Consider the following 16184-nt stretch of genomic DNA (forward strand, 5'->3'; position numbering starts at 1 on the left):
AAAACAATGTGAGCAACATTTCCTATAAAGTATGTGTGGGTTTTAAAAATTAAGGGGATAGTGCTTAGCTAAACATACTTGGGTTATAGAAGATCAAAAGCATTGGAAAACCAGCTTGAGATGTTTGCTGAGTCTAAAATGAGGCCAATCCAACCACTCTCAGCTGAAATGCAAGCAAACAATTTATTATTAAAAGACCTCATGGATGTGATTACTCCTCCATCTCTGGGTTTGTGACTCTTGCAACCAAAATAATCCCCAGGAAGTGATTGTACTAATGTTCTTGAGTAAGCCTGGGACCAGAGCTCCCGGCCTTATATAGAAGGTGAGGCAGGACTCAGGATCCAGCAGCTCAGCCTCTAGGCCCACTCATTCTCAGGTTCAAGGGCTCATCTTGGAGACATGATATTCTCATCACTGCTAATTTGAAGTGAGTTGTTTTTGTTGGACAAGAATATATTTGTCAGCTCTTAGACTCCTAATTCAAATTTCTACGTCTACTTCTAGATTCAGAAGCCGAGAAAGCTAATATTCTACTGGATGGATGATGACTCTGATATGTAATTTCTCCCATTTGGGATTCTGTATGTCCATGGATATACTGGGAAGTACCCCACATCCACGTTATCTCCAAGAACATCTCCTATAAAGCATCCATAGTGACAATTGCAGAGGTTAACAGATTTAGGTTTTGAGCCAATCCACAGATTTGATTAAGCGTCTGCTATAGATGCATTATTATAATAGGTAAAATTCTGAATAAAAACATAAAGGAGTCTTCTGACCTTGAAGAAGCTGGAATCTAGCTGAGGGAATTCTGTGACAGTAACAATAAGAGACTGTGTGATAGAACCTCATGGAGAATATCTAGAAAAATCTAAAATTTTCAGATGGGAGAGAAATTTCTCTCGAGAATAATCACAACTCTTTTGGAATATATGGCATTGAAAATAGGAAGGAGGGGTGAAGTTGAAGCATTTAAATGGAATAAATTATAGTCAAAGTCATAAAGAAATGAAGCACATGGCAAGTTATTGAAAAGGTTTGAAAAAGCTGTACTAAAGGTCAGTAAAATGATTTCCAACTATGTTCCTCTGAATAATGTATGATCCTGGAGGAAGGAAGTTATATGATTTAATTTATTTGGGAAGTTTGTGTCAAAACTAACATCCAAAAAAATTGCAGGATTTTGGGGTCATGTTTAATAGACTTCTCTCCAAAAGAAGGCATAAAAATGCAATCCATTGGACAGAGATATGTAGCAAAAAGACAGTATTAATAGATTGGCAGATTAGAAAAATCTGGTAGTTGTAGGAGTTATTGTAGACTTCACGAGCTTTAATATGTAATTTGACGTTATTTGTTCTTAAGCAGAGTTCCTGGCACAGACACAATAAATTTTTGTTTTTGTTATAGTTGTGTTACTTGAACGAGGAGTTTGACAAACACGTCCATGATATCTTTGTAGACAAAGTAAATACACACCATTTGAATGATCTAAACAATGAAGGGGCTTTGTAATGAGTTGAAGGGCTAGGTTTAGAGAATACTCACAACAGATGCTGTGAACTCAAAAGGGAACTTTTAATCTTGTGCCAAGGGCTTTAATCATCATCTTTAACCCAGTCAACATATTAATTGATGACTTTTAAAAACTTTTCATTTTATATTGGAGTATAGTTGATTAACAACTTTGTGATAATTTCAGGTGTACAACAGTGATTCAGTTATACATATATATGTATCTATATGGTTTTTCCTGTGGTCATGTATGGATGTGAGAGTTGGACTGTGAAGAAAGCTGAGTGCCGAAGAATTGATGCTTTTGAACTGTGGTGTTGGAGAAGACTCTTGAGAGTCCCTTGGACTGCAAGGAGATCCAACCAGTCCATTCTGAAGGAGATCAGCCCTGGGATTTCTTTGGAAGGAATGATGCTAAAGCTGAAACTCCAGTACTTTGGCCACCTCATGTGAAGAGTTGACTCATTGGAAAAGACTCTGATGCTGGGAGGGATTGGGGGCAGGAGGAGAAGGGGACAACAGAGGATGAGATGGCTGGATGGCATCACTGACTTGATGGACGTGAGTCTGAGTGAACTCCGGGAGTTGGTGATGGACAGGGAGGCCTGGCGTGCTGCGATTCATGGGGTTGCAAAGAGTCGGACACGACTGAGTGACTGATCTTATCTGATCTGATCCTTTTTCAAGTTCTTTTCCCATTTAAATTATTATATAATACTGAACAGAGTTCCATGTTGTATACAGTAGGCTCCTGTCAATTATCCATTTAAAATATAACAGTATGTACGTTCCCCCCGTAATCATAAGTTATTTTTCTAAGTCTATGAGTCTGCTTCTGTTTCATAAGTAAGTTCATTTGTAACATTTCTTTTTAGATTTTGCTTATAAGTGACAGCATGGTATTTCTCTTTGTCGTTTTGACTTCCTTCATCAGTATGACAATCTCTAGGACCATCCATATTGCTGCAAATGACATTATTTCATTCTTTTTAGTGGCTGAGTAATATTCCATTGTATACATGTGCCACATTTTCTTTATCCATTCCTCTGTCAATGCACATCTGTTGCTTCCATATCCTGGCTGTTATAAAGAATGCTGCACAGAACATTGAAGTGCAAGTATATTTTAAAATTATTATTATTTTTTTTTTCTGGAGTGGGATTACAAGGTCATATTATAGCTCTCGTCTTAGTTTTTTAAGGAAACTCCATACTGTTTTCCATATTGACTGAACCAATTTACAGCCAATAGTGTTAATTGATAAGAATGTAAAAAAGTGTGTTAATCAAATTTGCAGATCATGGGAAGCTGGGAAAGGGAGTTGTATTGGTTCACAGGATCTTAATACAATAGTCTCAACAGACTGAATAATGGTCTAAAAATATATATAAAGGAAAAAATATAGTCATGTTTGAACCTTAAAATCAACCCACATAGAAAAAAGCAAGAGGGGCTTTGCCAGGAATAAAGTAGAAAAAAACTTAAGGGGTTTGTAGAAGACTATAAGCTAAATATCTGGAAACAAGAAAAGGTGGTTCATGGAAAGTGTGATGTAATTTCAGGTTGTATCAATAGATATATATGGCATATAAATTAAGGGAGAGGGGAATCCTATTTGATCTGCACAGGTCATATCACACATTGTAACATTTAGTACATGCAATATTTGTAAGAGATGAAGACTAATTAGAGCTAACTGAAGGTCTATGACCCAAATGGGGTGTAGACTTTAATAAAAATGACCCACCCACAAATAATAGGGGCATTGGGAATTTTTAGTCTGGTGAAGAGAAGATTTAAGAGAGGGTAAGGCTAAGATCATGGCATCTGGTCCCATCACTTCATGGCAAATAGATGGAGAAACAATAGAAACAGTGACAAATTTTATTTTCTTGGGCTCCAAAATCACTGCAGATGGTGACTGCAGCCATGAAATTAAAAGATGCTTTCTCCTTGGAAGAAAAGCTATGACAAACCTAGACAGCATATTAAAAAACAGAGACATTACTTTGCCAACAAAGGTCCATCTAGTCAAAGCTATGGTTTTTCCAGTAGTCATGTATGGATGTGAGAGTTGGATCATAAAGAAAGCTGAGCACCTAAAAATTGATGCTTTTGAACTGTGGTGCTGCAGAAGACTCTTGAGGGTCCCTTGGACTGCAAGGAGATCCAACCAGTCAATCCTAAAGGAAATCAGTCCTGAATATTCATTGGAAGGACTGATGCTGAAGCTGAAGCTCCCATACTTTGGCCATCTGATATGAAGAACTGACTCATTTGAAAAGACCCTGATGCTGGCAAAGATTGAAGGTGAGAGAAGGGGACAACAGAGGATGAGATAGTTGGATGGTATCACCTACTCGATGAACATGAGTTTGAGCAAGCTCCAGGAGTTGGTGATGGACAGGGAAGCCTGGTGTGCTTCAGTCCATGGGGTTGCAAAGAATTGGACACAACTGAGTGACTGAAGTGAACTGAAGGCAAAGTGTATTCAGTTATTTGGTGGTCTTGCATTTGAAAGTTTTGGTTTCTATAAAACCATATGGTAGAATTAGGGCCAATAGTTCTATGACAATTTTTTCATCAACGTGTGCATGTGTGTGCATGCCAAGTTGACATGCTTCAGTCATGTCAGACACTTTGTGACCCTATGAACTGTAGCCTGTCATGGATCCATGAGATTCTCCAGGCAAGAATACTGGAGTGGGTTACCATGCCCTCTTTCAGGGCATCTTCCCAAACCAGGGATCTTCCCAAACTAGGGATCAAACCCTGGTTCGATCTTATGTCTTATGTTTCTTGCACTGGCAGGTGGATTCTTTACCAATAGTGTTACCTACAATGCCAATTCTGGGTCAGTATGCTATGCAAGGAAGCAAACACAAACCAAAGGAGCTCTTGCCCCTAAAGAGACCACAATCCATTGGAAGACAGAAGCACAGACAGCTACACCCCAGCACTATGTCTGGGACCCTATCAATTAACTTTGCCCAATGGTGATTTTTTTGACCACTATTATACATCATATAATTTAAACATTGACATAGTTTTTTAAGATTTGTAAAAGAAAAAAAAAGTTTTCTAAAAGTCCAACATTTTGTACCTCTTGTCCAGTAGTTTTCTCTTCCCCAGAAGCAACCACTGTCACTTCTTGTAACCGAGTGTTGTATTATTTATCTCCATGTCTCTAAGTGGCATGGTTGTATCGTGACTTCTTGAGTTTTCAGTCGCAGGCTTTATCTGTTGACTTTCCCTTATGGAAAACGAGGGTTTAGCTTTCTCCTTCCATCGCACATGGGCACCCTTACAGCCTCCTCCGTTCTCTGCATGTTGTGTTTTGGGTTAAAGCCAATATTCTGTTATCAAGGCTATGAAACTATTCATGGCTGTGTCTGTGGAAAATATGGTCACTCTTCCTTTCCTACATCACTTTTTATTTTTCCTAGAATTCATATTTTTTCTCATTGTTAAATTTACTTCATTTTATATGTAGTTGCCACTAATTCAACCCCAAACACTTCATCATGTGTCTAAAGCTTTTCTTAAGACATTCAGGGCCATTTGATTGCCATTTATGTTCATCTTCCAGAATTTCTCACAAAGCCTTCTTGGGTACTCACATTGGCCTGGTTGCCCTGTTCCTGCATCTCCATCCTGCAATCTCCCTGCACAACCACCCAGTAAAGAAACCAGTGGGTTCCTTTGGGCTTTCTCCTCTGTTGGGTCTCCTCAATGCCAGGATCACATGTCTTCTCTTGGTTAATCTTTTCTGAATAAGCCCACACTCTAGTCATTTTTCTATGTGTGAGAGACTGAGAAGATTTGACAATATTTTTATTTTTTATTTTATCCTCATGTTTGATTGATAGTTTGTCAGGGTCTAGACATGTAGACTGGAAATCATTTTCCTTCGGAATGTTGAAGGCATTACTTTATTGCCCTTTACCTTTCAGGGTTCCTGAGAAGTCAAAATGTTATTCTGATTCCTGATTCTTTGCCCAGAATTTTTTTTTGTTGTTGTTGTTGAAAACTTTTAAGATTTTTCTCTTTGCTGAAATTTCATAATCTTTTTCCTTCAAATGGGTCTATTTTTGTTTATCTCACTGGACAGTTGGTAGGCTTTTACAATCTTTTCCTTTCATTTGGGGAACTTTTCTTGAGTAATTTTATTGATATTTCCCTCCTCTTTATTTCTTTATTCTTTCTGGAACCATTGGTTTTTGAATTTGGAGCCACTTGACCTTGTTATATTTACATTTTTATCTTTTATTTATAACTTCTTTCCTTTAATATTTTAAATCTCTGATTCTTATTACATAGTTGCATTTATATTTTATTTCCTTGATAATATTTAATAAAAACTTGAAATATGGGTGTTTTCTTAGCAAACCATTGTCTCAGCTAAGTTGCTTTGTGTGATGGGATGGGGGAGTTTCTTCTATTTGGAGGTTTTTCTCAAAGCTCTCATAATTTTTATATGTAGGAGTAGGGCACCTATGAGTTGATTTGCTGTTCTGAGTGTATGAATGGGGACTCTTAACTGCCAGCTTCACTGTAGAGTGCTTTGGCTGGGTGCTTTTTAGTGGAGAATCTCTGCTGTCAGTACCTTTATATCCGTCTTTTTGGCAAAGAAGTATTTCCCATGGAAGATTTGTTTTTCAACGTCCAGCCTGGGAGTCAGTGTTCTGAGAGCCAAGTGGACACAGAGAGTAGAGGGTATTCACTTTCAGTGTGCTTGGGATTACCTCTTTCAGTAAGAAATCTGCATCATCCATCCTGCCTGCTGCTACTTAAGGTCCTAAGTTTTATGTTTTCTAGACATAAACTGGGGAATGACAGTCTAGCATAGTGATCTAGGGAACTGGTGACGGGCCCATTTCTTAAAAAATACTTCCCTTTTTTTTAGTCAAGTCTCTTCACTCTTACTTCTCAAGGTACTTGATGAGGTCACATTTTGAGCCTTTAGGGGTTACACAGTATAAATCTGGGTTTGTTTTCAGTTTCCCCTACTACTGGCTTAGTACTTCTACTCCTTGGGTGTCTAAGTCATTTACTTAGCTAGAAATCAGATGTTCACCCATCTGCTTTCTAGCTGCCAAAATTATGTTTTCCCTCTTGTGAGTGATCTGGGATGTTTGCAGAAAAAAACAAAAAACAATACTGTTGAAGATACTTTCTGACAATAAGTCAGATTTTTCCAAACAGTGGAAACAGGAAGGAAGAATGACACAAACAACAAAAGATGTGAAAATGTCCCTGGAGAATTCAGAAGATAATGAATGAGCCTGGGACACTGGGTAGTTTGGGAGGAGGAGGAGGCAGGAATCAGGAAGACTGGAAACGAAGAGTAAAGGTGCTCTGTGATTGTGCAGAGATGAGGGGACAGTAGAGAAGTCTAAGGTGATTCTGCAGCTTCTAGACTGGAAAAAGCGGGTAGCCAGCAATTAAGGAAACCTTAGAGAGCCGTTTTTGGGCCACACACTATTGGCCATATGTATCTCACCATGCACTAGGTTCCCTCAAGTAGCTGTTAAGCCCTTAGGTGCAGCTGTTAAGCCCTTGGGTGGACAGTGGTAGGAAAGATTCCAGATTGCTTGGCCTGTGAAAAATGCCAACAATTTTCCAGTATATGTATGGGCCTCTTGATCTTAGCTAAGTTTTGAGAAGCACAGGAAAACCAGGGAAGAGAGGCAAAGGAGACATAGAGGCTGAGAAAAAAAGAGACATGAAGAAAAAAGCACACGGTGATGACATCAATGCTGTGCTATAAAACTGAACCTTAAATCTGTAAGAATCATTTCTGTTCTATCTCAATAGGGAGAAATGTGCTGAGCTCTCGGGGTCATTGACTAACATGTCTGCCAGATGGATCCTGGGTTTGGCTTCTGGGCCAGAGCATTCCATCTCAGGCTTTAAGATACCACAATGTATTATTAAACCTGTTTGTAACACAATGTGCAAGATGACATCATATCCCTGGGTGTGTGTGACCTCACCAAAAATGTGTGCCCTGCTGTGTAGGAAAAGTGGAACTCGGGGATACAGACAGTTAGGAAGAAGTTATTATGGAGACTTACAAAGAGCTGCACTTCCCCCAGTCTGGTTCTCTTTTCTCTCAAATCCAAAACGTTCTTTAAAAGAGGAAGAGCAAACATTTTATGTAATCCTGCATCAAAAAAGATGTAATAAAAAATATTGAGAAAAAAATGCATCTGAAATGAATGAAAAATGGAGATAGCCTCGGGAGATGGTGATTTTTAGCCTGGGATCTCAGTCATGGTCATTCAGGAAATAAAAACCACTGAATATTTACAACGGTAGGACCTTCACATAGGGAACTGGTTATACTGGAGATAGAAGAGCTAAGAAGTCTGGAGACAGTGAGACCATTCTGATTGGTAAAGGCAAAAAGATACCACTCCCTATGAGCTGGATGCAGGGAGTATGTGGAGCCAGTTAGGTGGGCAGAGGAGATGCAGCTGCTGCCAGAGATGCTACAGGAGGCAGAGGAAGAGGTACCTTGGCCTCCCCTCCCTTCCCTGCAGCCTCCAATCTCTCATCAGTGTTTCTTTCTCAAAGGCTGAGTCCAGGGGGAGATTGGTTGACTTAGGAGCCTGTTCAATCCCCTGGCAAGCAAAGCAGGGCAGAGGAGCATGAAGAATAGATCTAAAAACAAAGAGATCCAGAATGAGCACACATGGAAAGACAAATGCTGCCTTCAAAGGAAGATGATCACTGTCTGCAAAATCATCACAGATCTGTGCACAGTGAAGAGATGAACGTCCATTAGATTCAACACCAGAGGTGGAAGAATTAGGAGCTGAGTTGAAATGAACATCACAGAGGGCAACCACCTCGACCTCTTTCATAGCCAGAACTTTGGATTGGATGTCAGCCATAAGCCTACCCAGTAGGACTTGATGTCTTTTAATTATCATTCACTGATAAAATTAAGCATGCACAACAGTAATAGACGGAGAAGGCGATGGCACCCCACTCCAGTACTCTTGCCTGGAAAATCCCATGGACAGAGGAGCCTGATAGGCTGCAGTCCATGGGGTCGCTAAGAGTCGGGCACGACTGAGCGACTTCACTTTCACTTTTCACTTTCATGCATTGGAGAAGGAAACGGCAACCCACTCCAGTATTCTTGCCTGGAGAATCCCAGGGACAGAGGAACCTAGTGGGCTGCCCTCTATGGGGTCGCACAGAGTCAGACACGACTGAGGCGACTTAGTAGCAGCAGTAGCAGCAGCAGTAATAGAAAACATGATTTTGGTAGGAAAAGTTAAAATGTGTGTTTTATAGGTGTGGTTTTGGTCACTGATGTTGTTATTGCTAATAACACTGATATCCAATACACACTCATTTATTTATAACTCAGAAACTCACTGCTGGGTGATCACATTGTTTTCCCAGGTCACTCCTGTTTCGGAACATTCCTACCTCAAGATTGAAGTAATTTCTCCAAAAGTTATATTCAACAGTTGACTGTTGACGCCATGTTCTATTATTAACTAACATGCAATTAGTTCATTAAAAAATACCTCAGCTGAATAGTGTGTAACTTAATACAATCTACCCAAATGGAGAAATCCACAGTTTCTCACAAATGGGAGCAAAATTACAGTGCAGGGAAACTGGAAACGAGAAGATGCCAGCTGGCAGGACACTAAGTGTTTCAGATTACTGTGTGTTTATGACCTCTGTGTTCTAGAAAAAAAAAAAAATTAATTAGATTATGCTATTTGAGAATCTTGGAATGTCATGGCTCCATGCCAGGCTTATCAGAACCATACATCTGAAGTTTAATGAAGCTGTTTTAAATTTCACCTGTATTTCTAAGCTTTGAAAAAGCAATAAATGTAGGAACTAATAAATAACGGTGAAAGAATGCTGAGATTCTCTCACATGGCAGCATTCAGTGTAAAATTATGGGCTGTTCCAAAGTATGATACACTTGTTTGCTTGAAAATGAATGTGATATGAAGCAGGGCTCTTGCTTTAAGAATATTTGGAAAATAAACATGTGCAACATGGGAACTCTAACTGTTGAAACTTTGCAAGTTATTTTGGAAAACACAAATTATTCGTTAACAGTGTGTCTGTATTTCAGGTTGGGGTCAAGATGGAGAACACCATGAGAACTACAGCAGGGCAAGGGACGCAAAGGAAAATTCACTTCTCGTTCACCTTGATTCAGGAGTCCTACTGACTGACCTTCCAGCTGGTAATCATATGAGTAGGCCTCATCTCTTTTTATTTACTTTTTAACGATGTATAGTTGATTTATGGGCTTCCCTGGTGGCTCAGACGGTAGGGAATCTGCCTGCAATGTGGAAGGCCCAGGTTTGATCCCTGGGTCAGAAAGATCTTCTGGAGAAGGGAATGGCAACCCACTCCAGTATTCTTGCCTGGAGAATTCCATGAACAGAGGAGCCTTGTGGGCTACAGTCCATAGGAGCACAAAGAGTCAGACATGACTGAGCGCCTAACACACACACATAGCTGATTCACAATGTTGTGTTAGTTTCAGGTGTACAGCGAAGTGTGCATATACTGATTTAGTTATATTTCTATTAACATCTAATGGAAAAATCTGAATGAACTTTTTGGCCAATCCAATATATAAATTCTTTTTTCAGATTCTCTAGATATTGAGTACAGTTATCTGTGCTATACAGTAGGTCCTTGTTGATTATCTATTTTGTGTATAACAGTGTGTATCTGTTAATCCCGAACTTTTAATTTGTTTACTTGTTAATTGTGGTTAAATATACATAACATAAAATTGACCACTTTAACCATTTTAAACTGTACAGTTCAATAGCATTTAATACTTTCACATGATTATGTAATCCTCACCACCGTCCATCTCCAGAACTTGGCTTAAAGTTCTTTCATTGACTGATTTCTAAAAAACAATTAACAATTTCTCTAGGGCTCTTTGGTCACTTTAGTCAAGGGTTGAAAATGTGCAGTTCAGTACATCTATGCCTGCAGGTGTGCGAGCCAGACGGTCCTGTCCCACAGTCCCGCCACTGAAGTGCCCAAGGAGTGCCTCTGTGGCATCAGATGAGTTGTGACTGAAGAAAACTACTCACTCAGACTTAATAGAAGGAGAATATTGGCTCCTTTTTAAACAAGCAGGATAAACCAGAAACTAGTATCACTTTAATCAAGCTATTTCATTAAATAATTAATTATTAATGAATATTCAAAAATACTTACTGAACACCTACTCATGTTAGATGTTGTTTTAGGTTGTGAGGGATTCACGGTGACCAGAGATTAAGACCTCACTCCTACAGACCTTCTATTCCAGTCAGAGAGGCTGTAGATATACAGATAAAGGTGGAACACACAGGTGAAAAGTGTGGATAAGAGAATAAAAGCAGGTTTGGTTTCCTTTTTCCTATTTATTCCCACATAATATTCCAGAGACGAAAAAGAATAATGAGACTTCAGAGAAGAGAAGGTCACAACACAGAAGAGGTGACCCATATGTCCATTGCGGAAATATTCAGGAAGAAGAAGACTGAGAAGAGTCTGGTCACAAGTCAATGCCCTTTGAAACAGTTTCTGTACGGTGGGGAAATACCTGGCAGAAAATTAAAGTTCAGTAAGTAAATTGTTTTATGTGGTGGTGGTTTAGTCACTAAGTCATGCCTGACTCGTTGCGATCCAATGGACTATAGTCCACCAGGCTCCTCTGTCCATGAGATTTCCCAGGCAAGAATACTGGAGCAGGTTGCCATTTCCTTCTCTAGGGGACCTTCCTAACGCAGGGATCAAACCCATGTCTCCTGCATTGCAGGCAGTCTACTGCATTGCAGGTGGATTCTTTACCAGCTGAGCCACCAGGGAAGCCCATTTTATCTGTATAACATCAATTCACATATTTGACTGATTTCACGACTGGATTAAGCTCATTGAGTCTTTCAATAGATATTAACGAATTGCCTAATTTGTGTCTGTCCTGGGGATACACATATAGTGAACAAAACAGAAAAAGCACCCGCTCTCTTGAAGCTTTACACTCTGAAGGAGATAGATTTTGAACATTGCAGTATATATGGCACATTCCAATAGTTAATGACTGCTGTGAGGAAAGGCAAGTCAAGTGCCACAGAATGGAGCCTTTATCCTGAATACAGAGTGTGCCTGGCATCTATAAGGAACAGAAAAGCTCTATGTGACTAGAGCAAGACAGCCAGATGGTGAGAACAGAGGACATGGTCTAAGGAATCAGGGATCAGATCTCGTAGAGCCCTGTTGTTATCGCTGTTCAGTTGCTAAGTGGTGTCCAGGTCTTTGTGACCCCACGGACTACAACATGCCAGGCTCCTCTGTCCTCCACTGTCTTCTGGAGTTTGCGCAGATTCATGTCCACCGAGTCAGTGATGCTATCCAACCATCTCATCCTCTGCTACCCCCTTCTCCTTTTGTGTGCACTCACAGTATACACACACACACACATACATGTGCTTGGTCGCTTCAGTCGTGTCTGACTCTGTATGACCTTATAGACTATAGCCTGTCAGGCTCCTCTGTCCATGGGATTCTCCTGGAGAAAGAGAGGGGGAAAAGAGAGAGAGAGAGAGTGCTTTTGTGATTGTAGAGCTGTCTAGACAAGCCCCAAATCCCAGGGAGGGCAGGCAGGCTGTCAGGATGGGCAGGGTGGAAACTCTAGGCAGGAACTGATGCTTCAGTTCACAGGTGGAATTTCTTCTTCCTGAAGGAAACCTCCGTTCTATTCTTAAGACCTTGTAATGGATTGGATGAGATCCACCTAGATTACCCAGGAATCTCCCTGATGCAAAGTCAACTGTTTGTAGGTGGTAATCACATGTATCACACACCTTCAGGGTAACACTGAGATGAGTATTTTGATTGAGGAACTGGGTACCAGAGTACCAGAGCGTAACCAGGTTGCCACATGAGTGATCATCACAGATGACTGATCAATTTTTATCCAGTTACAAGCTGCCTGGCTTTGTATAGACTGTGACAACTCCTTCCTCTACCCTCGGCTTTTTCAACGGGCTCTTGTGAATTATGCAGACAGCCTGAGAGTTGGATTTCCTGTATGATAGGATAGAATCAGGTTCCACATGACAAAATATTCATTAGGAGGACTGCTCTTGTTTGGGAACTCACTAGCACTGGGAGCTTGGCTTCTGCAGCTAAACATTTCAGTGCCAACCGGGTTCAGCCCCAAACAGAAGCCACCTAGATCTTGTGTCCAATGCCCGGCCACCATCCCAATCATCAATTCTATTTTTTTTTAATTGGAGGATAATTGCTTTACAATGTTTTGTTAGTTTCTGCTGTACAACAGTGTGAATCTGTTATAAATATACCTATATCCTCTCCCTCTTGAGCCTCCATCACACCCCCACCCCCACCCCCTAGGTCTCACCCCTCTAGGCCATCATAGAGCACAGAGCTGAGCTCCCAGTGGCACACAGCACCTTCCCATTAGCTATCTAGTTTTACACAAGGTGGTGTATATATACAAGGGCTTCCAGGTGGCGCTAGCGGTAAAGAACTTGCCTGCCAATGCAGGAGATGTAAGAGTCACAGGTTTAATCCCTAGGTCAGGAAGATCCTCTGGAGGAGGGCACAGCATCTCACTCCAGATTCTTGCTTGGAGAATCCCATGAACAGAGCAGCCTGGCAGGCTGCAGTCCATAGGGTGGCAGAGAGCCGGACATGACTGAAGTGACTTAACACACACAGTGTACACATAATCCTCCACTCTTTAATATAAGAAGGTACTGCTGCTGTCCATGTTCAATATTCAAATACCTCTTTTGAGAACAAAACAGTGTCTGTGTGACTTTGTGTGGGTCGTGGGTAAATTGTAGGCATGAGGAATAACAACCCTCCAGTTCATCCTATTGACCCCAATGAACTCCGCTCAATAAATATTTGCAGAATGACTGAAGGCCAAAGCAGGCCTTGAGTTTATGCAACTTGGTGACATTTCTACCACGAAAAATGTGCTACTACAAACTTTATCTTGGAAAACTCCTGATAGGTGGTAAAGTTGTTCTGAACCTAGGAAGCTGCCGTTGGCCAAATTATGTGCTCTTGGAGAGAAACATTTCCTGTGTATTAAAAAAAAAAAAAAAAAAGACCCCAGCGTGACTAATATGGTAAGAATGTTCCCACCTTCTCCAGGAGAAGAAAGGAGTCAGGTAGAGCTTTGCAACAATCCCTGGTCGCAAACCTCAGTAGACACCCGGTCATTAGCTAACCACACGCATGTGGCACTCAAAATGGAACATCCCAGGCTCTGAAACCACAGGCATCTATCTGCTGGATTAAAGGAAGCAGTTTCACAGGCCTGGACAGAAAAAGGATGTGGTGAATTTTCAAATGCTTCTGATTTATAGGCAAGAAGGTGCAAGGTTATGGTACACAGGGAAATGAACCGTTACATTTCTCGTCACCACCCCCTTCCAGAAACCCCCGCTGCTGTGGCTTCTAAGAAGATACCAAGAGTGTCTCTATGACAATCACCAGGCCTGGTCCTGTTCCCATGGTCCAGTCACACATCCTTGCAGTGATTCTTCAGGAATAGCCCGAAACCTCTGCCTTTGGTGACCGGCCAAGCCAGGGTGTGATATTTTTTTCCTGTTTAATTAAAAAGAAAGAAAAAAAAAAAAAAAGCTTACCCATTTGCTTTCACCAGCTATCTGAAAGTTCAAAAGGTAAAGAACATTTCCCTCTGCAAATAAGCTGTGGAATGTATTTGGAAGTTGAGTTTTCATCAGCAGTCGCTGTTTTTGATCCACTTATTCCACTGCCAAGGAAGGTGAAATAGGCAGTTTTTTTCCTGAAAAAAAAAAAAGAGCAACATTTTATTTATAATTTGACATCAATGGGAGGGGCTCCAGGAATTTTGGGTCATCTTTCAGACCTTAATAGAGGCCAGGAACACCCTCAGATGGGAGGGACTTGTCATGTCCTCTTGGCACAGGAAGAGTTCAGGTTTCCCTTAACAGGAAATAATAAAATGAATCGAGGCTCACTTTGAGGCCTCTGATGATGGGTTATGATGGCACTTTATAAACCAACCTGTCCTTAGTGAAAGGTTCTTTTCATAAAATTGTATCCTTAATTTATTACAATGCAAGACTGAATGTCATATTTGCTGCATTGGGTTGCCCACAAGGTCCCACAGAAGACCAGGGCTCCTGTCCATGGAATTTTGTAGGATAAACCCCCAAAGGATTCCCTTTCATGCTGACCCAAGGGCAGACGTGAGTTTATGGAGGAAATGACATTTGAATGGGGGCTTGAGGCAGATGATCTGAATGATAGAAAAGGACATAGCCTAAGCACGTGATGACCATCTGATCTCATCTTCTCACTTGCTGGGCTTATTTTTCAGTTACTGAAGGAAATTAGCTTAAATTCCTCCCGCCTATACTGTGGAGAGTTGCACCCTCCTCAGTCTGTATCCCAGGTCTTTTGGGGTTTGCTTTCTCATGATCACTTTCCTACAATTTCTTGCTTCACTGAATTCTCAATCTCTTCTCTGCATCTCATTTGATTCTCCAGATATTTTTCTCTTTCTTCCCTACATCACTACTACCCTTAACTTCTCAAAATATCACTGATATAAGGCAGCTCCATGTCTAGATTTTAAGATAACCAAGAAGAAGCACAGCCTGGGACACAGCTGGCAGCATTTTAAATTCTGTATCAGATATTCCTCACCCAATTTCTGTGGTCCCATGAGATAGGAGATACCTAACTAGCCATTCTATGTGAGGTGCCCCTTATCATTAATCTGGGTCCACAGCTGGAGTAAGGCAAAGCTAATATAGAAAGAGATCCCCTGATATTATGATGTGAAGAACCAAGAACTCTTTTACATAGCAGTGTGAAGTTAGATTTCCAGAATTGCCTTTGGTCCTGCTCCACATGATCATTCACGTATCTGGTAGGGAACGAGATGTTTCTTCCTTGTCCTCCAGGCCTGTATTCACGTGGCTAAGGCTGCCACATGCTCATAGTTGCAGCCACAGGAAAGGGGAAGTGAATAGGAGAGAAGGTCCACTTCCTATGGCTCTCAACCAGGACTGGCACCGGCTACTTCCATCAGTGCCGCGGGTGAGAGTTCAGCCTTCAGGCCAAACTAGTTGCCGGGAGCTAGTACAGTTACTAACTACCCAGGTAAGCACGCACCCAGCCCCATCTCTTTTACTATGAAAGGAGGTGAGAACCACTAGGTGGAAAATGAGCAGTCTCTGCTACACCCTCCTACTTTTCCCCTTACACCCATCTTTCCTTCTCTACTTCTCAGCAGCCAACATTTAGATTTCTGCCACATTTTTAAGGAAAAACATTGAATGATGTAAACAGTTGGAAAGATAAACTGTGTTCTTGGATTGGAAGAATCACTATTGTCAAAATAACTACACTGTAGATTCAATGCAATCCCTATCAAAAACCAATGGCATTTTTCACAGAACTAGGACAAAAAAGTTTATATGGAAATGCAAAAGCCTCTGAATAGCTAAAGTAACCTTGAGGTTAAAAACAAACAAACAAATGGAGCTGGAGGAATCAATTCCTCCCAGAAAAGACTAAGTGGCTTCCACTTCCATCACTAAAACAACCTGCTAAGCTCTCTGCACCAGAGAAT

General features: G+C 40.9%; 1 long non-coding RNA gene and 1 pseudogene across 2 annotated transcripts; both read left to right on the forward strand.

Annotated features, from left to right (window-relative positions):
- Window positions 1-852: 852 nt before the first annotated feature.
- On the forward strand, window positions 853-11153 carry LOC132342419 (uncharacterized). Of its 2 annotated transcripts, none has more exons than XR_009490785.1 (3): window positions 853-1064; window positions 9639-9764; window positions 10964-11153. It is a non-coding gene; the product is annotated as an uncharacterized lncRNA (long non-coding RNA). The 2 variants fall into 2 exon arrangements; XR_009490786.1 differs by having other exon boundaries at window positions 9639-9752.
- Window positions 11154-15601: 4448 nt separating this feature from the next.
- LOC112441805 (small ribosomal subunit protein eS4-like) overlaps window positions 15602-16184 on the forward strand; it is a 172387-nt pseudogene continuing 171804 nt past the window's right edge.

The sequence above is a fragment of the Bos taurus genome, chromosome 16 (assembly GCF_002263795.3).
Source record: "Bos taurus isolate L1 Dominette 01449 registration number 42190680 breed Hereford chromosome 16, ARS-UCD2.0, whole genome shotgun sequence".
In the NCBI taxonomy this organism is placed as follows: Eukaryota; Metazoa; Chordata; class Mammalia; order Artiodactyla; family Bovidae; genus Bos; species Bos taurus.